The sequence below is a fragment of the Mauremys mutica genome, chromosome 6 (assembly GCF_020497125.1).
Source record: "Mauremys mutica isolate MM-2020 ecotype Southern chromosome 6, ASM2049712v1, whole genome shotgun sequence".
Classification (NCBI taxonomy): Eukaryota; Metazoa; Chordata; order Testudines; family Geoemydidae; genus Mauremys; species Mauremys mutica.
The window spans coordinates 89,730,830-89,754,486 of NC_059077.1; positions in this window are offsets into that span (position 1 = coordinate 89,730,830).

Genomic DNA, 23,657 nt, shown 5'->3' on the forward strand with positions numbered 1-23,657 from the left:
ATAAGTGTAATCTACTAGATAAGTAGTAACTGTAGGCAAGCCTGAGGGCTATGAAAGTGTAGTATTTCAAGCCTACTGTTATTTTTTTAATCTAGGGGGAGATTTTCAAATTCATTAATGAGAGTTAGGCACGATACATTCTGCAAAGAGAAACATTTCCAAGGGGCAGGGTGTATAGTTAGAGACAATAGCGTCTTCATAATTGCCTATCCGCCCACTAGCTGGTTCCACAGTACTGCTAGTATTATACTGAAAATATAAGACAGCTGACACAGCAAAGTTTAATTTGAGTTTAAAATCCCTGCCAAGGACAAAGAGTAAGTCAGGAAAGCAAGGGTGAGAGTCAAGCTGGTGCACTGGTTGAGATAGATGCTGCTCATGGTACTATATCACCTAAGGATGACAATGAAGCTGATGAAAGAGCAGACATGGAAAGGATCAGTGATGGCAATAACAACGAGAAGGAAATATCAGAGACTGCAGAGAGGCTACAAAATATTACTATCCAAGATGAAGAGACTGAACCTTTGTCCCATGATCAGTTAGTCATCTTTATTGTCCTGTTGTATGGAACAGCAGCCTACATATGGAAATGCTGGAGGAAAAGGTGATAATGACTGTAGGATTGTGAGCTGAGGGGAAGCAGGTAGGGCAATGGAGGATGGTGAAGGGGAGACTGATTCCTTGTGTTATGCTTCCGTGAGGAGACTGCTGTGAGTGAACTGCACTGGAGTGGGAGGTGGAACTTGCCAATACCCTACCTCAGCATCAGGGAACATTCCAGATCACAGACATTATGTGTGCATGTGTATGTGTGTGTGCATGCAGATGTTCTTTTGTAATGCTGATTCAAATGATCCCACAAAAGCGAGTTGCTTATATTTGCAGTAGGTTAGCCAAGGTCTAGAGCAAAGCATGCAAGCAGCTCTGCTTTAGCCAACCACCACCAAGGCAGATGAGCCTTATTATGGCTCTAGCCTGGGACTCAAGAGACCTTGGTTGAATTTTCTTCTCCACCACAGACTTCCTATGTGACCTTGAGCAAGTCAGTTAGCCTCTCTGTGCCTCAGTTCCTCATCTGTAAAATGGGGATAATAGTACTACACTACTTCACAGGGGTATTGTGAGGATAAATACATTAAGGATTGTGAGGTGCTCAGATACAATTAAAAGGGTGACCATATACGTACATAGGATAGATGCCTTTGCATGTACAGATTCATGGATTCTAAGGCCAGAAGGGATCACTATGATCATCTGACCTCCTGTAGCGGAGCCTCCTGGCCCTCCCGCCTAGGGACTGGACTTTCTGGCTGCTTCCTGGGCACAGCATGGGGCCAGGAAAGGTAGGGACTAGCCTGCCTTGGACTCACAGCACCGCCAACTGGACTTTTAATGGTGCACTGCTGACTGGGAGCCACCCAAGGAAAGCCTGCTCCCCAACCCTGAGACCCAACCCCCTCCCCCAGCCCTGAGCCCAACCCCCCAAATCCAGAGCCCCCTCCTCCCCTGCCCAACCCAGAGCCTGCACCCCCAGCCAGAGCCCTCACTCCCCTGCACCCAACCCCCCGCCACAGCCCTGATCCCCCTCCCACCCTCCAAACCCTTCGATCCCAGTCTAGAGCACCCTCCTGCACCCAATACCCCTCATCCCCAGACCCACCCTAGAGCCCACACTCCCAGTCAGAGCCCTCACCACTCTTGCACCCCAACCCCCTGCCCCAGCCTGGAGCCCCCTCCTGCACGCCGAACTCCTAATTTCTGGCCCCACCCCAGAACCCTCACCCCAGCCCAGAGCCCGTACCCTTTCCCACACCCCAACCCCCTGCCTCAGCCCACAGCCCCTTCCCGTACTCTGAAACCTTTGGCTACACCCCTGCAGCCCCCTCCTGCACCCCAAACCCTTCAGCCCTGGCCCCACCCCACAGTCCACACCCCTAGCTGGAGCCCTCACCCCTTCTCGCATCTCAATCCACTGCCTCAGCCCAGACTCCCCTCTCTGGCATCTTGAACTCCTCATTTCTGGTCCCACCCTCAGCCAGAGCCCTCACCCTCTCCCAGACCCGAACCCCCTGAGCCAGCCCAGTGAAAATGAGCGAGTGAGTGAGGGTGGGGAGAGTGAACCATCTCCCATTTAGCAATACCCTTCTAAAATTGTGTGCGCCAGAAGACACAGTATTTTCCAAAGAAATGGAGCTTTATATATGCACCATGCAGGTTCTGGGGTGGCTGAGGAGGCGGTGAGATTACTGATGAACCCAGGAAGCTGAAAAACACATACTGCTGCCTCAGCCGCCCCAGAACCTGCATGGTGCATAATTATAAGCAAAAACTTCCCCCACAAACCTCGCAACCAGCAGCCACAGCTGAACCTGGGCAGGCTTTGCCTGCTGTGGCCTATTATACCCACCACCTATGGCTGGGACACACTATTTAAGCCAGAAAGGAGGGACATGAAGTTGGCTGAACAACTACATGAAACCCTGACTGCTACTACTATGGACCTTGCCTACTTCTCTGACTTCTGAGCCATGCTTCCCAGCCTGTTATGGGTTCCTGCCCGCCTTATCCCAGATCTCTGTTTGTTTCAGTTTTTGCTTTCCTGCCTTGCTCCAGGTCTCTGCTCCTAGGTCCTGCCCCTGACACTGATTCTGGCTGTGGTCCCTGGCTTGACTTCTGACTCTGTCTTCAGCTCTGGCCCCTGGCTTGACTCCTGACTCTGAACCAGGCTCCAGTTCCTGGCTCCTGACTGCAATCATTAGGCATGACTACCCATGCCTCATTCTCCCAATTTTTGTGTTATCTGCAAACTTGATCAGTGAGGATTTTGTTGTCTTCCAAGCCATTGATAAAAATGTTAAATAGCATAGGGTCAAGAACGGATTCCTGTAGGACCTCATTAGAAACACACCCTCTTGATGACTATTTCCCGTTTACAATTACATTTTTTGACCTACCAGTTAGCCAGTTTTTAATCCACTCAGTTTGTGCCATGTTAATTTTATATCATTCTACTTTTTTAATCAAAATATTGTGTGGTACCAAGTCAAACACTTTACAGAAGTCTAAGCATATTACCTCAACACTATACCTATATCAACCAAACCCATAGTCTCATCAGAAAAAGATGTCAGGTTAGTTTGACAGGTTCTATTTTCCATATTCTCATGTTGATTGGCATTAATTATTTTACCCTCCTTTAATCATTATCAATTGAATCCTGTATCAGCTGCTCCATTATCTTACCTGTGATTGATAACAGGCTTATAGGTCTATAACTACCTGGGTCATCCCATTTATCCTTTTAAAATATTACCACAACATTAGCTTTTTTTCAGTCTTCTGGAACTTCCCCAGTGTTTCAAGACTTATTGAAAATAAACATTAACAGTCCAGTTAGCTCCTCAGCCAGCTCTTTTAAAACTCATTGATGCAAGTTATCTGGACCTGCTGATTTAAAAATGTCTTTTTTTAGTGGCGTTTGTTTAACATCCTCCTGATATACTAATGGAATGGAAAGACTGTTATCATCAGATGATGACATCATCTTTTTTTCCACAAATACAGAACAGAAATAATTATTGAACACTTCTGCCTTTTCTGGATTATTATTGATAATTCTATCATTCCCATCTAGTAATGGACCAATATCATGTCAGGATTTTTTTTGTTCCTAATATACTTACAAAAACCAAAACCAAAACCCAGCCCCTCCTACAGGAATATTAGAGAGAAAGCAGAGCCTAGTGGAGCAGACTCTCTGGAAGGACTAGCAGTGTATATTCTTATCGTCCAAGTGCAAAAAAGGTGATTTTTTAGAAAATGTGTTGGGTAACATGATTTATACATAGCTTTGTACCAATTGTAGACAGGGTTTTAAACCTTTAAAATGTGTTGGCTGGCCATGCTCTACCATAGACTCCTCCAAGTATAAACCAATGTGAAACAGAGCCAAAAACCAGCTGTCAAACTCCCTATGAATGTAAACTACTGGTTTTCACACAGCCTCAATTCAGTTGTTCCTTACACTTGTATCGGTAAGTGAAGACATCACTTGAAGTGATTATTGCTCTGCACTGTGAAATGCAATTTCCCATTAGGAACATGATGGAAATAATTTCTTATGCACATAATGCAGAGAAACACTGGTACAGCTCTTTGGGTCGCATAACCATAGCTGTGGCTCATAGGATGTAATGAGATATGTAACCATTCACATATGAGCTGGTGGTTCAAATCCATCCAGGCCAGATACCAGGGAGTGTGACTGAAAATTATTACCAACTGCTGGCTGTTCAGTGGCTTAGGTGAAATGATTTGGTGTTCTCAATACAGTTCTTACTAGACAGAGGTCCACAGGGCCCCCCAATTTCCAACAGCACTAATCACCTATGTCAACACAGCAGCAGAGGAGTGAACAGACTTAGAGACCAAATTACTCTTTCAATCCTGGAGCTAGACGCTCCAGGTCACAACGAAGGTGCAGGAGTGGGACTGGGGTACAGCTTGTATTGCTACAGCCTATGATGCAATCTATTCTATACAGAGGATTTAATATTTCAGAAATAGATTATTTAATTTCTTTCAGCGTTGTCTGTCCAGTATTTTCATGCCTGCTACATGCAATTTTTAAAGATGCAATTAAAGAAAGTAAAGGAACGCCACTTGTATGCTGAGTAGCAAAGATCAGAAAGGGCAAAAATATTAAATCACAATACAGTCAATGACAGCTGCCATACAGAGACAGCATAAAAGCAGAGCTTTGTATGGGGAATCTTCTTTGATTTAAAGTCAGAAGCTGACAATAACATGGTACCAAGATAAGATTTTTCAAGAGGCTTCTTCTTGGGAGTCTCAGATCAAGTTTACTGTCTCTCCTTTGTATACAAAAGATAGGGGGATTTTTTTAAAAGAGTAAATCTTCAGTATCCCAAGGGCAGATTCCTGTAGCTAAATGCCTTCTGTTTCAGCAGGCTCTCCTGACATTAAAAGTGCTTGTAAATTACAGTCTAAATTGCAATTTCATGCCCTTTTAGAGACCACTCCCATCCAGGCATGCCAAGTTATCTGGAGTCATTGAGCCAGTTGGCAGGGTGATGCCTGTCAGTTCACTAACACTGCAGGCATGTAACCTGTTCTCCCTGCCTCCATCTGCCACATCCATTTTGGGTTGAGTAGGCATTATGCAAAGTAATAGCCTCTGTCCTTTCAAAAATCAGTGTCATTCCCCCCTTCAGTCTACAATTGTTTGTATCACATTCTATTGTATCAAGTTTTTGATACCACACACATAACGCTTTAATGAGTTATATGAAAAGGGAGGTAAAATATAAAGAGAGTCGCCATCAGTTTAGGTGGGAACATTATGGACCATGAGAAAGCTATAGACCAGATGGTCTATTAAATGTTTGCCCTTTACAGACCAGCAAATATTAGTTACATACTGAAAATCTAGGCATCAGACCTCCCTTCATACGGAAAAACGCAGGAGAGAAAAAGTCCATAGAAAATTCTGCAAGGTCATACTTCTGGAGTTTCTGCTGAAAGCTTCCCCCGGGCAGGGGCCTGAAGCTCCGTGAATCAAGGAGGGGCTGGAGTCCCTAAACTCTGGGCAGGCAAATTCTTTGAATCCCAAGGCTTTTGTGGGAAACCTAGTCCCCTCCAGAGTTCTGCCCAGCCTTCTTCTCTCACCTGGCAGAAGAATTCTCTTAGGATCTCTGTTCCACTGACCACCCTGGCCATACTTGTGTAGAACACCTTCTGATGAGGGTGCAGGAGTTCAATCATCTGCATTGATTTCCTCTGAAAAATCAAGGGACTCCAGCAGCGAATATGACATTAAGCACTGGCTTTGACCACTTCCCCCAAATCTTACAGAACCCAGATTGCACATCACATATAGAGAGGGGCTTCTGCAGTCTCTTTAGGCAGGGTGGAGCACAGGATGGCCAGATTTTCAAAGTGACAAATCAGGGATTTTTTACAAGGGGAACAAATGATGTGGGTGGTCAAGCAGGTATGCATGGGAGTGATCAGGAAGTGTGGGGAGGGAGAGAGAGAAGAGAAAAAGGGGTGTCCCTTCAATCACCCTCTCCAGAAGAAAAATGAGAACATTGAATAATAAAGGGCAGATTGGAAGAAAAATTATTGCCTGTATTCTTTAATGTTTTCTCCCAGTCCCAGATGCTTCTAGAAACCTCAGATTTGAGTATGGTTTTATTTTTTATTCTTCTCCATTGGCCATTAGGCTCTCTTCCACCGCTAGGGTTTTCTCTCTTTTTATCTTTTCCAGGCTTTTGTCTTCTTTTCTCCTTCTCCTCTACTGGTTTCTCTCTCCCTGTCCTCCCTCGATCACTTGCTCTGTGTCTCTCTGTCAGTTACACTGGCTCAGACTTTTGGTGGCTCTTTCAAGTGACCAGTCTGCAGGATTTATGAAACCGGGAACAAATAGTTTCTTAAGAAAATCAGCAAGACAGGCCCCGTAAACTGAGACTTTCCCTCTTTTCTAGGACATATTGTCACTCTGTGTGGAACTGGCTCTCTTTCACTTCTGCAGCTAATGGGACATTGCCTCTCCATATTACTTTGCTGTGCTCCCCTCAGCTCCTTCCAGCGAGGAAAGCACCTGTGTACTACTCAGCTTGTACCCTATTGCACTCCTCTTAAAATAATGGGCCTGATTTTCATTTATATTAAAGCAGCTTAAATTGCTCTCTCACCCATTTTAAGGCCTCTTTAATCTGCCAGAGTAAAGGGCCTTGGTGTGAGCGAAAAATCAAGGCTACTGTGGCCATTACCTACCTTTTGAAATGACCCAGAGATACTTACTTCTCTTTCTGAAAGAGGTGCTCTCAGTGATATAAGAGAGGAAGGATGTTCTTGTTGCTAAATCACAATGCTGAGACTCGGAAGATTTCAAATATCTTCCCATTTTTCCCAATTACTTACTGTGAGATCTTGTGCCTTAGTTTTCCCCTCTCTAAAATATGGAAAATAGAATTTCCCTAGCTGATCGGAGTATTGTAAGGATTAATTCATACTATTTGTATAGGACTTACGTACCTCAGCTGGAAGGTGCTATAGACTGCTATGTTGTATATTTAGGAAATTGATCTAATTTGTATATTTAAAAAACAATAATTGTACATGCATCCAGAGCTGTGGAAAGGTGTATTTTTAAACAACTAAAATAAATAAGTGCCAGGTGTTTGTATTTTGTATTTCTTCTACATTTCCTGTCAAGAAATTCTCTGAATTGCTTACTTCCCAGGCATCTCCTCAACTTCAGCACTTATTGTCCTCATATTTTGTGGCAACTTTAGCTTAAATATTTGCCTCTGTCAGTTTCTTCCATCTTTGGCTCATGTCGGCTTTCCATTAGGTCTTCCCTTTAATTCCCATTTTTCCTACATGCAAAAGGATTAAATTTGATTCTTCTTCATAATTATAACCTCCCTCATGCCCTCCCCTCAAAAGTACCTGTTACATTATCCCAGAGTGAGTGATAAGCATGAGCTTACAGACAGCTGGGACTAGACAATTGCAACCCTTTCTCTCAGAGGTCTTTATATGTTAGGATTTTTCAGATCCGTAATTTCCAATAAGTGCCACTATACCAGGGACTACAAAGTGGCAAAAATCCCTGAGCCTTGGCTACATTATAGTCAAGGTCCCATGTACTCCACTTCAAACTAGCCCTAAATTCTGTTGCAAGGCCCTGTAAAACACTGCTGAAGATTCTGAAAATTCTGCTGCAGCCTCAGATGAGTTATTTTTAAAACACATTTATTGAATTAAATGTGAAATGAGTAATACAGTCAGCACAATAACCTGTGTTATTTATTTTGATATTATATTATTATATTCAATTTATTTTATGATGCCCCTTCATTTTCAGGTTCCTGTAAGCTGAAGACTGTCATCTTTAGGTTTCAGAATTAACAATCCCTCAAAATGGATGTGGAGGTTCACTCCTTTGGCTGCTTTTTCAGACTGTCTGCAACCTCAGAAAGGCATTGTTGTTTACGCACAGTTCATCTTTTCATAGTTATCTCTGCAACCATTAGGGCTAGAAACAGAATTTTGCTTTTAAATGAAAGCTGAGATTCTGAAACACAATTCTGAAGAAAATGAATTCTGAAGCAAAATTCTCTTATTTATGTAGTATTTATTTATTTAGATGTAAATACTTATTTCATAAAAAGAATGACTATACTTTGCTGTAGGTGCTTCTTGACACATTTTAAGCACCCCCCAGCCCCAAACCTAAAAACCTCAAGATGCCACAAAAGCTATAAGTAGTGAGACGGAGCTTAATAGGTGACAACAGTTATTCCATCACTGGCATCAAGTATGAAAGCATCTCAGTTGAGTCTAACATTAAAAAAGTGTAACAGAACCATCAAAATATGAATGTGCCTTCCTGGTTAACAACATTATTGTCACCCTTGTGATTTTTCTCCCTTTCCCCCACTGAGACTGTATGCTGTTAAATCAAGATGGTATGCTCTTCAGGGAGGGATCATCAGTGAAATCTTGGTCCCAGTGAAATTAATGACAAAGCTCCCATTGATTTCTATAGAGCCATGTCCTTTACTTGTTTTCTGAAATCTTTGGGTGCTCCAAAAATATAAAGAATAAGTTCTGCTATTTTGAGGTTAGTATTTCTCTAAATGTTTTAAACAAACAATGTAGGTTTACATGTGATTTCTCCACAGAATATTCCAGGTCTAGATATTTAGGGAAATACTCTCTGCTGGTGTAACTCTACTGAAGTCAATGGCCCTTAAGTGTATAGCTTTTGTCAATTTGGAATCCATGGTCACAAAGTATTTGGTGTCTTAATGGTGGGGACTCCTCAAACACTCAACTCCAATCAGATCTAGACATGCCACCTCTGCCAGTTCCCATTCACCCCTATAGCAACCTTGCTATTGCCCAGCTACTGTCAACGTGTATAGAAGCAGTTTGGAATATTCTGCTTCCGTGATATCTAGTTGTTATCACAGTGGTGATCACTGATAAGCTTGATTCAAGAAAGATTAATAGATTTTAAGGCCAGAAGGGACCATTACAAATGTCTAATCTGACCTCCTGCATAACACAGGCCATAGCACCTCACCAAATAATTTCTGCATCAAGCTCATAACTTCTGTTTAAGCTACGTTCCAGGTGCCATCTTCTCCACAAAGCAAGGTCTTATATCAGAAAGGGGGTAGTCAGTCTTTTTTTTTTCTCTCATTATACAAAATATTGCTAATTGCTACAGTGGTTAACATACTAAAGCAAAGATTAGGGGATCTACTGCTATTCAGAAGAATCAGAACTGGATTCCTTTTTATGAGAATCAAGTTTGGAAATCTTTGGTATGTGTTATCCATGAAGAACAGGACACATAGAATGACCTTCCATGGCAAGTGGAAAAAAGAGCTAGCACTTTGATCATTATTAATGGTTTTGTACAAAACTCTAAGTATGTATCTTCTAGTGAACATTATACACTGGCTCCTGAGGGATGGACTAAGTGCCTTAACAGAGCTTTTCCAGCTCTCCCATCTATTACACATTTGTATCACATACACTTTACTTGCAGCTTCATAAAAGTAGAATTCATGCTTTACTACTAAGCGTAGGAACCCATGATATTTTTTCTAATAAAGAAATATACAATTTCCAAAATGATTTTATATTAAAGGACCATGTCATGTTAGAGTGGAAGTGGTATTAGCTGGTCTTTTCAAAATTCCTCCTTCAATACAAGAGAAATATGAAATTAACAGACATCAAACAAATCAGATTTTCTTCCTCGCTAATACACATCAGTTCAAAACATGTAGTTGGGAGCTCCACAGTGTTTCTGCTTCTGTTTAGACTATTTTCATTTTTACTTAGAAATGGTGTTTGTATAGAAAGCTGGTTCCACTGGAAATTTAACTATTCTGTTGCTGCAGTAATGACCAATGGAGAGACCATTTTCTAGCAATTAATGAACAACTGGAGGAGTTGAGGGCCCTTAACACAGGTGGTCATTAACTGCCAGGAAATACCTGACCCAAAAGTCATTATTTATTGGTGATAAGTGTCCAACCAGAAGGTCATTATATAAAGGACAAAATAATGTAATTACCTTTTTATGTGTTGAAAAGTTAAAAGTTGAATTGCATGTTGCCATAGATACAGCATTCTCTTCACATACTGTATTGGACACTTCCTAGCAACCAAAGGTTGATACATTACCCAACAGAAGCAGGACTTCACTGTCAGTGTTCCATTGCATTTTTGTTTACCCATAAGCCAGTAGGGAGGGCAATCATATTGCAAACACACTTCTCCTCACTCTGCTTTCAAAGGCTTTGCCCTGGACTCTGAGGAAACAACTTTCACATGACTTAGGTTTGACTAGGGTGACCATCCGTCCTGTTTTTAAAGGGATAGTCCTGGTTTTGGGGACTTTTTCTTATTTAAAAAGCAACAAAGAGTCCTGTGGCACCTCATAGGGTGCCAAAGGATTCTTTGGGTACGTCTATACTTACCGTCCGGGTCGGCGGCTAGCGTTCGACTTCTCGGAGTTCGATATATCGCGTCTAATCTAGACGCGATATATCGAACTCCGAACGCGCTCCCGTTGACTCCGGAACTCCACCACCGTGAACGGCGGTGGCGGAGTCGACGGGGGAGCTGCGGACTTCGATCCCGCGGCGTCTGGACGGGTGAGTACTTCGAACTAAGGTAGTTCGAGTTCAGCTACGCGACTTGCGTACCTTAGTTCGACCCCCCCCCTTAGTGTAGACCAGGCCTTTGTTGACTTTTACAGATCCAGACTAACATGGCTACCCCTCTGATACTTTCTTATTTAGGTGCCTATAACCCCCCACCCCCTGTCCCGTTTTTTCACATTTGCTATCTGGTAACCCTAGGTTTGACCAAGTTTGGGGTTCAAGTTTAGAAGGATTCTTGTTTTAGAAGATGTTGTAGAAGCATCTCCTAGAAATTCTGAGAACCCTTTGGGCTTTCTATGAAGCAATATATGGTCCACACATAATGCTGACGCATTGATCCACGCAGTCAAACACTGCCACCAAAGAACTGTTTAAAGAAAAGTGTCTTCAAAGAACTTAAAGGTTCTGAAAGGTTAACATTAATGGTTTTACATTGTACTTCCATTGAAATGGCTTAAGCAAGATGCCCCAGCCATTCATCCTGATTTGGTATAATCATCAATTAATAGAACGCACTATTTTAATGGTGATGTCTAGGGAGTTGCAGAGCTTCCACAAGTCTGTTATCCAACTGGACAGGCCCATGAATTTTAGAGGAAGTACCATCTGGATGGAGCTTGTTGCTTGCCCAGCAATGGTAACAGGGTAGTTGTGAGATGCCTGGAATCTGCACCAAGCAGTGGTGAAGTATTTCATATACTGTCTGCATGTATGACAGCTACGCAGGGACTGGAAGCAGTTAGAGGAGCAGACAGAAGAAACAGAACACTGAGACCTGTAGAGGTGTAAACAATATTGCTAAATCATCTTAAGGTATGTCCATTATACAGAATTACTGTCCCCATTAACAACATATTCACTAAGCATCATTAGGCTTCAACTGGTTCTTTGGGTCATGTTTTGATTAAGACAATTTCCTGATAAAACATCTGCCTGATTAAGTGAACTATACTGCATTAAAAATTATCACCTTCCTTTTTTCCTAAGAAAGAAAATGCCTCATAAAGACTCAGATGCATTAAAATAAATAAATAGATAGATAAAATGCTTGCAGTTCTCCTTGAAATGCATAAACCTTCTGACATTTTCTCCAGGTCAGAGATACTGCATGCAAATACCTGTCTGTCTATTTATGTTCTGCCATTCAGTCAGTGAGGCAAAAAAAGCTGGAATCAATCCCTGACTTGGGATAATTGCTCATCAAATAGGATACACATAATCCATTTTCATTCTTAATACTTCAGTTAGGAGTCAGGTACTGCATTTTATTTCTTATAATGAGCACTGTGTTATAACAGATTTGTAGAATTTGCAGTACGTGACATCACTGACATCTGTAGAATTCCTGTCACATGTACCAGAGTGGGATTAAATATAAGTACATTTCTGTAAGAGAGTGGGTATAAAAATATAATATTGCAATATATTCCTATTTTACTGTAGATGCTATTACACAATAAATTTTGCCTATATCTCAGTTTCCCTATTAATTCTTCTGGTGGCTATATTTGTTACTGTTTTATTTATCAATGAATCTTTATTCGTTCTGTTGTGTTACACCTCTGTCAGTTACAGCAGGTTGCTGTACTGTGAGTTCCCACTCTGGTGATTGTGCTCAAGGTCCCCCTGCAGCCTCACCCCCAATCCCGCTGATTTGACAAAGTCAGTTCTAATGGCATGCAGTAACGGTGAAGTGTTGGGGTTATCAGGGGATGAAATGAATAACTTAAATCCTGTTGTACACTATAGCACAAGAAAAATCTTAGCTTCTGTACTATTCAGGAAGCAACATGGCTGATCTATGGAAATCATGATTTGCCTTGATCCATGGGTGTATCCTCCGGGAGAGCAACTCAGGGATGAAAATGTCATTTAAATAAATCTCTCCACCCTCTATGTAGTTTACATTCAGACTTTGAAGCACATAGAAACTAAATTTTCTGATTTAAATAAAGATTCATTCATAATTGGCATGATTCTCCTGAATGCTAGACTGCTGGCTTGCAGCGGCAGCTGACTAGGAACTGTCCTCATAAATACTTTTAAAATACAAGTTTTAAGCTGCTGATCTGCCTTCAATCAGGAAAGCACTCTGTCCTGGGAAGGGTGTTTCAAAGACTGGATTTAAAACCTTTAACCTCAAGAACATTGGTCCCCATTCAACCCAATCAGTAATGATAAAGTATTTCTATCTGAGGTGGTCTGTGTGAAATGAGTGTGGAGCACACTGAGCTCCTGGTGAACAGATCTCCACCCTCCAAAAATCATCATCAAAACTAGCACTTAATTGGCATTCTCAGCAGGTAAGACGAGAATTGAATAGCCTTGAATGTGCAACTACTTTTCTCACATCTAGAACAGTCCTTTCAGGTCAGGACTAGGACTTGTGTAGGGCAGCATTGGGAAGGTGATTCTGCTGAGCCTGTCTTGAATTTATCCAGTAGATAGAGATATTCATGCTCTTTTCACATGCACTAAAAACCTTGTAAAAATGTATTTGGGAAAGCAAAATGAAACAATAAGAAAAAACCCATTATGCCCTGGTCCAAATTTCAGGATGAAAATGCTGTATTAATCTTTTTATCTCATGTTTTAAGGCTTCCTGTCATTTCTGGATGAGGGTTGTTGCCAATCAGCCTCACAAAGCTATGTGCTTGTATTGATCTTAATGGAACCTATTGAACATGTTCCATGGGTTCCATGTGAAAAAGTCCCAGTGGCTATCATCAAAATATAGGGAAGTGGGAAAGGCCAATATTTAGATTATCCTTTGGTTCAGATATATTGATATGAGGCTCAAAGACTGAGCTCCCTAGCTGAAGTAGGAAGATGTTTGCCTCCCCTGAATTGGTTCAAGGTTCCATGCCAATCGCCAGAGCCCTCCACAATGCAAATGGGGACATTCCACATTTCTGTCTAAATAGCAGAGCCCATGCAGTGATAGAAGAACAGCACAAACATTTATTTGAACCATACAGAAATCTAGAAAGTACGAAGTGCACTTATTTAAATCCAAGTACTTCCCAATCAGCTTGGTACAAAAAGAAAACAGGATGATTATGAGATTATTGTTCTCTCATGGTAGGGAAACCTGTTTCATCTCCAATAACCTGCTGTTCATTAGCAAAACTAAATATCCTGATCCAGCCACTCTAAAGCAGCGGGCTTTTCATAGTGAGAAACAATAATAAGAGAAGTTGTGTATATGAAAGCATGTTTCCCTCACTATGTGACTGAAAAAAAGAAGGAAGGGAAAAGTGTTTAGCAGCTGAACTAAATCATCCTTAGCACAACTTTCATCAGCAAGACACTTCTTCTGTTACAGGAGGCTCTAAGAAGCATTAGACCATATAAGAAGAAGGGTTCTTTGCTAGCAGCATTTGCAAACAAGAAGCAACAGGGTAAAATATAAAGTAGTTGAGAGAGTGAATTTAGGAATATATGTTAAAAATTGCTCTGCTCCTAAATTCTTAGCAGCCCAGTTCCCCAGCTTGCAAGAGTGTGGGGGGAGGGAGGCGGGGGGGAAGGGGTAATGTGCTTTCTCATATTTTTGGATGGTGTAGCCCACCTCCCTGCTGGCACATGCAGCCTGCTTCACCAGCACATGCAGAGGAGGATGGAACAATGGCACTGCCTACTCTCCATCCCATTGAGGGGATACGCAAGAGTAGTACCTGTGCTCAGAGATGTACAGGGTACAGCTATTGTGGCTGGGCCTTGAACAAAGGCTAAAAGGGGGAGACCCTCCCTCCCCTACACACAAACATGTGAGTGCACACTCAATGGCCAAGCACAAACTTGCCCCTAATGGAGCAAGATAAAGAGTGTGTAACCTGCCAGTAAATTTCTTCAGTAAAAGGTGTTCTCCTTGCTGCAATGCTCTGGTGTGCTAGCTTCTGCTTCTCTCTCTATATTGATGATCATTACAGAAACCCTCCAGTCAAGGAAGGTGGAGGCAGCAAAAGGACAATAGCAAGATGATTTCTCTACACAGTAGTAATCAATGTGACCAGTGCTCAGTGGAGTTTAAAGCATGCAAGGGCCAGGGTTATGTTATCTTAGGCTTTGGCTACACTTACACTTCAAAGCGCTGCCGCGGCAGCGCTTTGAAGCGCTAAGTGTAGTCAAAGCGCCAGCGCTGGGAGAAAGCTCTCCCAGCGCTGTCCGTACTCCACCTCCCCGTGGGGAATAACGGACAGTGCTGGGAGCCACGCTCCCAGCGCTGGGGCTTTGACTACACTGGCGCTTTGCAGCGCCGCAATTTGCAGCGCTGCAGAGGGTGTGTTTTCACACCCTGCTGCAGCGCTGCAAATTTGTAAGTGTAGCCAAGCCCATAGGAATGAGTCTGTGAAGGAGCAAGGTTGGGAGGAATCAGTTGCTTTAGTCCAGACAGACCCAAGAGTTTGGATCTGAGGTTGTCTGTGATTCAGTGAGAGCAGGAGCAGCCAATGTATCTCTCTGTTTTGCTAACCTCTCGGCTCTGTCTTGACTGCCCAGTGGGATAAAGATTTTTAAATTCAGTAAGTCAACAGGGAGTTCGTAGTAGAGAGATTCACCTTCTGCATAGAAAGTCAAGTAATTCAGGCAGTTCAGATGCCTTTATATAAACAGAAATAGCTGCATGCTCTCTAGGCAGCATAAGGAGCCTATTCACCATCTCTCCTCAGCTTTAGAGAACCACACATTCATCCTCTGCCCATACAATTGGAGGCATGACCAAGGGTTCAGCTAAAATGGCCAGTCAGCCAAGCTGGCCAACAAGTGCACTAAGGTGGACGTTTGAGGCAGGCTCCCTGAAGTAACTTACAGCTTGCTCCCACACATTTCAAACTTTGCACCAGACAGAAGCCGTCAGGCCTCAATCACATCTGCATGCAGCCGGCACTTTTGCTCCGCAACCATGCACCCCCTGCTAGAGGTGGGGGCACACAGCTGCACTGAGATATTACACAGTGCTGACACTGCTACACCGCAGTTCACAGCCACCCCAGGCATGTAGGTAAGTGTTCTGCCACAATGCTTCCACTCCAAGAACTAAGTCAGTGTGTTATCCAGGGAGTCTGGCAGACCACTTGGCTAAATAAATGAGCACGGCATTGGCCAGGGCTTGTACCGTACTTATGTACATATTGATCAAAAGATCTCATATCTCTCTGCCCATATTTGAAACCCCTTTTCAGTTATCTGTTGATAAACCCCACTCTGGTTTTTCAATTATGGATGATGTGCCGAGAGCCCATCTGACCAGTTCCATTCATGGGTCACATCAAAATGCCTTTGGCAACATAGAGTTGATCTGGATTCTATTCCTAGCTCTGCTACTGACCGTTGAGTGACCTTGGGCAAGTCACTTATGTGTCACTGTGTCCTCTCCTACTCTTTGTCTGTCTTGTCTATACAGATTGTAAGCTTTTTAGGGCAGGGACTGGCTCTTTCTATTTGTTAGTACAGTGCGTAGCATACAGGGCCACAAACCTCTAAGCACCACAGTAAAACAAAATAATAATCAAATAATAATTAAGAAACAGTATGAAGAACAATAGTATTCCAGAGAGTTTTCTGATGTTAACTCATTGCAGACCAACATTTCAGAATAAGGGTCTTTCAGCTATAGGTACAGTACAGTATGGGCTAGAATTTCCAAAGAGCCAAAGGACAGATTTTAAAGTGCTCAGCATCCACAATTGGGCCAGATTTTCAAGAGAGCTCAGCTCCTATTTAGGCACCTAAATAAGAGCCAGATTTTTTACAATCGCTCAGTGCCCAGTGGTTCCCATAATGACATTTATGGCCTGAAGGGCTGAGCACTTTTGAAAATCTGCTCACTTATTTTGGTGCCTAAAGGAAAGCTGGGTTCTTTTGAAAATCTGGCCCTAAGTGTCCTTTCACATCAGGTCATTAGCTTTAGTGACTCCAATCCAGCTGCATTGACAGTATTAAATCCTGGACTTTTCCCCTCTCTCTCCGAGTTTTGATATGATTCGGATGCTGTGTATTATCAGATTACTTTTTTTTATTATGTTTTCAGGGAATGTAGAGACAGTTTCAGGGAATGTTGCACAGCAAACTGCCCTACTCAGCTCTGCCAATTTACCCTTCCAGATTGTCCTGCAAGATCCAGCAGTCTGCCTCAGACTACCAGTCATGCTGACTCATGTCAAATGCTAGAAAAATCCACTAAAACTAGGTTGAGACCTCCAAACTCATTGTCACGTGTGATGGAAGTCAGTCCTCCCCGCTCCCACCCCAAATTTGCAGGCCAGCTGAAAAGAAATGAAAAGGCAGTGGTTTGAGGAAGGCTAGTCATCAAGTGGTGCAAAAGGTTGCCCCAAAATTCAGTCTTTCTATCTGCTGTATCACCATGTTAAAGCAAAACCTATTGATCCTGCATGCTACTTGTATTGCACAGGTGCACACAGACTCCGTTTATAGTAGGCGATGAAGATCAGAAAGTCTCAAAGGGTGTGTGAAGGCATGATGGTCCCAAAGAAAATGTGGATGATTGTTTTTTCTTAATGAAAACTGAGGTGATGTACAGAATGCAGGAAACAAATTTATTTAATGGCAATACCGAATACAAAAATGAAGCCCAGTGGGCAAGATGATCTGGCACAGATTTCAAAACAACCTGCACTACAACAGTTAAGCTCTGAGCTTTATTGTTGTTGCTTGGGTTGAAAAACTCCAGAGTATTTGGTTCCTTGCTACAGATGGGGCCAAACCAAAACTCTGGAAATGTGTGTGGCTTTGGAAGCTCAGTTAGAAGTTAGCCCCTTGGGAAGGTTTTTTTGTTGTTGTTCATTCTGTTATAGGAGAGGGATGCGTCTTCAAAACAGAAGTATCCTACTATGCCATTCCTTCATCTCATTTCCTCAAGCCCCCTTGCTGTGTGACCGTGTGACACACAGTCATTCGATGAGAATTGAGATGGATATTGGCAGTTGGGGAGCTGTTGTTCCTGCTTATGTATGCAAAGAACATAATTGCTAAATGCATCATCTGTTGTAATTTACACATCCACACACAGCATAGATAAGGGCATTCTTCTTATGTGGACACAATGCCTGACTTCTTCTTTATTGTTTGTATTGCAGTAGCCCCTAGGTCTCAACTCAGATCGGGCCCCATTGTCCTACGTGCTGTACAAGCAGTTAGTAAGAGATGATTCCTGCCCCAACTAGCTTACAATCTAATTAAACAAGAAAGACTAAGGGTGGGAGCAAGAAATTATTTTTCCATCATTCTCCTATTACAAATAGGGAATGGAGTCACATAGATTTAATGACGTGGCCAAGGTCATATTGGAAGTCTGTAGCAGAGCTGGGAATTGAACCATTCTGTATCCTAGCCTTAACCACAAAACCATCATTTTCCTAAATTACAAATAGGGCCAAGCAAGTGCTTTGCTGTTCCAAAATAATTTGTCTGGAATAAAACAAGGGAGAAGGTCTTTTACTTAAGACAGAACATGAGTAGTGTTTCCATTCATAGTTTCCCCACTGAGTATTTTGACTTTTAATATCAAGGGCAATTGACTTCTCATAATCTGTGGGGATCAGAATACAAGCAAAGATTTCCCCTTTTCTTTACTTTCTTCTTTTATCTAGACACCATTTTAATTTCCTTCATCCTACCAGGATGTATCCCTTGTATTTACCCACTGATGACATTTTAGTATCTTAAGCAATAGCATCCCATGTGGCTAGGAGAGGCTTCATGAATATTTCCCAGTTTGTGGAGAATATTGCAGCCCTAAAAAGATTTAATTTTGTGGCCTTTATTATTGGGCCACTGGCTATGTCTGCCTAATGGCTGAACATGGCCCCTTTTTCTTCTTCTCTGGAGCCGTGTATGCTAAACCTCCCTTAAAAATTCAGAAGAGAAAATTGCCCTTTACACTGTGGTTTCTTGTATAAGATCCTGTCCTGGGAAAACCAGCATGGTGCCAGCTTTGCCTCCACTGTCACTAGTATGCCATTTCTCTTCCTGGTTCTGTGTTCTGCTCTGTGAAGCAGAAAGCTGGCCGTTGTGTATTACATTGCATACATTACAGATAAGAGGAGGAGAGTAGGGGGCTTTTAGCATGCATAAAGAATTTTCTGACAAGTTTTCAGAGAATACTTGGCTTCTTCATTCAAAGTGCTTCAATAATGTAAGTGCTCATGTTATTCTTTGAAAAGCAGCTCCCATGCAGAACTTCAGCCACTAGAGGGCATTTGAAGGACACAAGATCAATGGGTAGCAGACCTCCTGTGGTCAACTGAAGGCAGCACATTTTGTGTGACCCACTGTGCTAAACTATGGCCTACTGTAAACTATTTCATCCTGCTAATTTTTTTTATTTTTGTCTTTTTCCTATTGCTGCTCAGCTTTTCCAGTTAGTAGTTCATAGCAGGCAGTGTATACATTGTTCTCATGCTTTGTCTGGAACTGCTGCTACAAATGGATATTATCCTTTAGTGGGACAATGCTATTGAGCAAACTACTGCTGAATAATACATTTTACTCAATCAGACTGTTTAAAATAATGAAGGCTAAGAATATCAGGCATATATTTGATCTCCTTCAACATCACCCATCTATCCCCCGCCCCCCAGCCCTGCCGTGACTTCCAGTCCATCAAAGCCCACAATTTTTCTGCCATGTTCAGCCCCCTCTTCCCTACTCTTCCTCCCATGACTCATTTATCAAGTCACCCACTTTCTCTCTCTCTCGGCTTTCAATTCCTTTGTCTCCCTTCGGCTCTGCAAAACCGTTCTCTCTAACTCCAGCTCACCCCCTACCATCAGCCCTTCCTCTCCATCCCCCAGGCTTCTGAATGCCCCTGCAGAAAGGCCAAAGTGACACTGACTTCCTTCACTATACATTTGTTCCCTCCTTCGGGTCTGCCATCTTCCACATCAAATGCCACTATTCCTCCAACAAATATGTTATGTTTTATAAGTTACACTTTGCAAAGCAGCTATCATGTGGACTAATCCCTTATGGTATAAAGTAAAATGCCAGGATATTGAGGTTTTAAAAGTTGCTCTATGCACATACCATAACATTGCCTAAGGATTTGTACAGCACATTTGAAGCGGCAGACATAGTGCCTATTTTGTTGTGTGCAGTGTGTGTTTAGCAACGCAACACTGCTGATGTTTAAATCCTGTTTCTAAGGAGTGTTCAACGGTAGCTAAAGAAAACTGGAGTTAGAAGGGGAACTCACCAATTCACATTATTTTATAAAAGCAGCAAAGAATCCTGTGGCACTTTATAGACTAACAGACGTTTTGAAGCATGAGCTTTCGTGGGTGAATACCCACTTCGTCGGATGCATGTAGTGGAAATTTCCAGGGGCAGGTATATATATGCAAGACAAACCCAAGAAAGAAACCAACAGAACTCCACTGGCCATCACATCATCCCCTCCAACGCATCATCAGGGATCTACAACACATCCTGGACAATGATCCCACACTTTCACAGACCTTGGGAGGCAGGCCAGTCTTCGCCCACAGACAACCTGCCAACCTGAAGCATATTCTCACCAGCAACTGCACACCGCACCATAGTAACTCTAGCTCAGGAACCAATCCATGCAACAAACCTCGATGCCAACTCTGCCCACATATCTACACCAGCGACACCATCACAGGACCTAACCAGATCAGCCACACCATCACCGGTTCATTCACCTGCACATCCACCAATGTAATATACGCCATCATATCCCAGCAATGCCCCTCTGCTATGTACATCGGCCAAACTGGACAGTCTCTACGGAAAAGGATAAATGGACACAAATCAGATATTAGGAATGGCAATATACAAAAACCTGTAGGAGAACACTTCAACCTCCCTGGCCACACAATAGCAGATCTTAAGGTGGCCATCCTGCAGCAAAAAAACTTCAGGACCAGACTTCAGAGAGAAACTGCTGAGCTTCAGTTCATCTGCAAATTTGACACCATCAGCTCAGGATTAAACAAAGACTGTGAATGGCTTGCCAACTACAGAACCAGTTTCTCCTCCCTTGGTTTTCACACCTCAACTGCTAGAACAGGGCCTCATCCTCCCTGATTGAACTAACCTCGTTATCTCTAGCTTGCTTCTTGCTTGCATATATATACCTGCCCCTGGAAATTTCCACTACATGCATCCGACGAAGTGGGTATTCACCCACGAAAGCTCATGCTGCAAAAACGTCTGTTAGTCTATAAGGTGCCACAGGATTCTTTGCTGCTTTTACAGATCCAGACTAACACGGCTACCCCTCTGATACTTGACATTATTTTATGTCATCACAGGTGATGGTCCCATGGGGTGAAGGGACGTTGTGTCCTCCAGCATGATGGGACCTTGCCTGGGGAAAGAAAGAGAATAAATGCATGTGAAGGGAGTCCATGTCTCCAGGCAAGTCTATTATGGAGTGCTACGAGGGAAAGGAAGTTGACAGGGCCATTCCTTGTCCCCAGAGTTCTTGCTGGGAGTGTGCCCTCTCAAAGGGAGAGGAAACCAGCATGGGATCTTCCTGTTGAAACATGAAGACAGATAGGGGACTCCCAACTTGGACTATTCTTCTGCAGTGAGAAATTGAAGTTGCTTCACTTACGGTAGGAAGGCCTGGAGCCCCATAAACTCCCCAGCCAGGCACCAGCAACTCTTGCGGCTCCCACTTCAAGATACTCTTGCCTGATGTGTCCTCATTTCACTTGCAGTGGAAGGGGAGGAAAAGGAGGAACTCGCCCAAATCCAGGAAATGGAGAGGAGGGGGAAGTCTTCTGTATTTAGCAGAGGAAGAGGAATTTCACCCCCTGAGACTCCCCCTTACTTTAACCCTCTGAGATTTAAAATTTACTTTTGTAACCTTCACATTTGTTTATAACAGCAGGTTGCAGTTTTGCTTTAATAGTTGCATCACTGCCACTAGTAATGGTGTGAACAAACCATTGCAAGCTGCAGTGTTGCAGCACCCCTGCACTGGTCATTCTGTTTTGGATACAAAAAGGCCCCATATCCAGACCCAGCATTCGCTACAAACACTGCTGGGCCTACCCCATTATGCCTGGCACAGCTCTATAATGCTTATGGGCTATCAGGTACATTTGCACCATTTCACATTTTACCTTTTCCTCCAAATGGATGCTTTGAATGGGTCTGTCCTGCATGAGGAATCATACAGGTGCATGCCATGAGGGGCAGGGACGATGCCCACTAAGCACTCAGACTTGCAAATGCCACGAGAGAATCACCAGCCCCCCCTTGAGCTGCTGCCAGACTGATTCTGGGCCTGGAGGCCAAGGCACTATAGTAATAATAACCAAGGTCACCTCCACACAGCGGGGAGATAAGGAACTGGGCTTTGTTATTTTCATTCATGAATTTAAGTCATTTTTTTAAATTTAAATCTTGTGATGGTTTTTTTTTTATGTTGCTTTGTAGCTGAACTAACCCTGTCCTCCTCTCTTGCATTTTCCCCTTGGAGTGAGAGATGGGAGTGATCCAAGCTCAGGCCCAAAAGGAGAACAACCCTTTAGGCTCCTCCATGTAGCTCAGCAAATTACCACTCCCTCTCCACATGCAGTATAGTGACGACATCAGGGATACATTGCTCCTTGGTTGGAAGTTTCAGGGGTGATGAGTCAGGGCTGGAGAACCATGGTGAGGTATGTGGATTTGCCTGGGGATGAGGTGGGGTGGACAGGTAGCCTTGCAGTGTAACAGACGACCCCATTTGCTTTCTCCTTTTCTTACCATGTGACTAGAGGATGGGTAATGCTACAGAGGTAGCAAGTGGCTTCCTGTGATAGGGTGTGTGTGCTTGGATATGTTAACAAACCTTTGATTTTTGTTCTGCTGAATCCACATGGCATAAATTTCTTTTAAAAAAAAGTTGAAGGTTTGTAAAATGTGTAATAAAGTTATATTTTTCATTCTATTTCCATATCCCTCTTTGCTGATCTGAAGGCTGGGAGGTGACTCTTGTTTGGGTGGTGAGGGGATTAGGCTAAACCAAGTCCAGATAAATACTGCTTTGGTTTTCCTTTGGTCTGCTCTGGCCAGGGAGTCTGGGACTTCAGGAAGGACTGAAACTAGCTGAGTACCATCGACGTCCGCGGCTCCCCCGTCGACTCCGCCACCGCCGTTCGCGGTGGTGGAGTTCTGGAGTCGACGGGAGCGCGTTCGGAGTTTGATATATCGCGGCTAGATGAGACGCGATATGTCGAACTCTGAGAAATCGATTGCTACCCGCCGATATGGCGGGTAGTGAAGACGTACCCTTAGATTAGCATGCAGTCAGCAGATAACAGAACCAGTGCACCAAGCTGTGCTAAACCAATACCTGTTGTCCACACTGGCACCGTAATGAGGCAGTAATGTGGTGGTGCACAACAGTGGGCTCAGTCTTGCTCAGCGCAAATGCAACCCCAACAGTAGCGTAAACACTTGTCCAGAGCTGGAACAATTGGATGTGTGGTATGTTATTGGCATGCTTGGGGCCGGCAACTGGGGAGCAACATCAACATCCTTCCGTGTAGACATGATCTTATACTTGGGATCTGATCCTGAGTGATGCTGAACACACTAAACTCTCCAGTCAATGGAGGCACCTTTACAAACATTCATTAAGGTCTGCTCTACACCAGGAAATTAGGTCAGTGTAGCTACATTGCTCAGGGGTGTGAACAATTTAACCAATCTAACCCCCAATGTAGACAGCACTTGTTTATGGGAGAATTCTCCCATTAACCTAGCTACTGCCTTTTTGGGAGATGGATACTTATGCTGTTGGGAGCACTCCTCCCGTTTTGTAGGTAGTGTCTTCACTGAAGCGCTACATGGGACAGCTGTGCCATTGCAGTGTGTTAAGTGTAGACAAATCTTAACTGTTTCGACTCCCAGACCTTTGCTCTGAGAAGTCCAGCAGCCTACTCACTACATATAACAAAATAG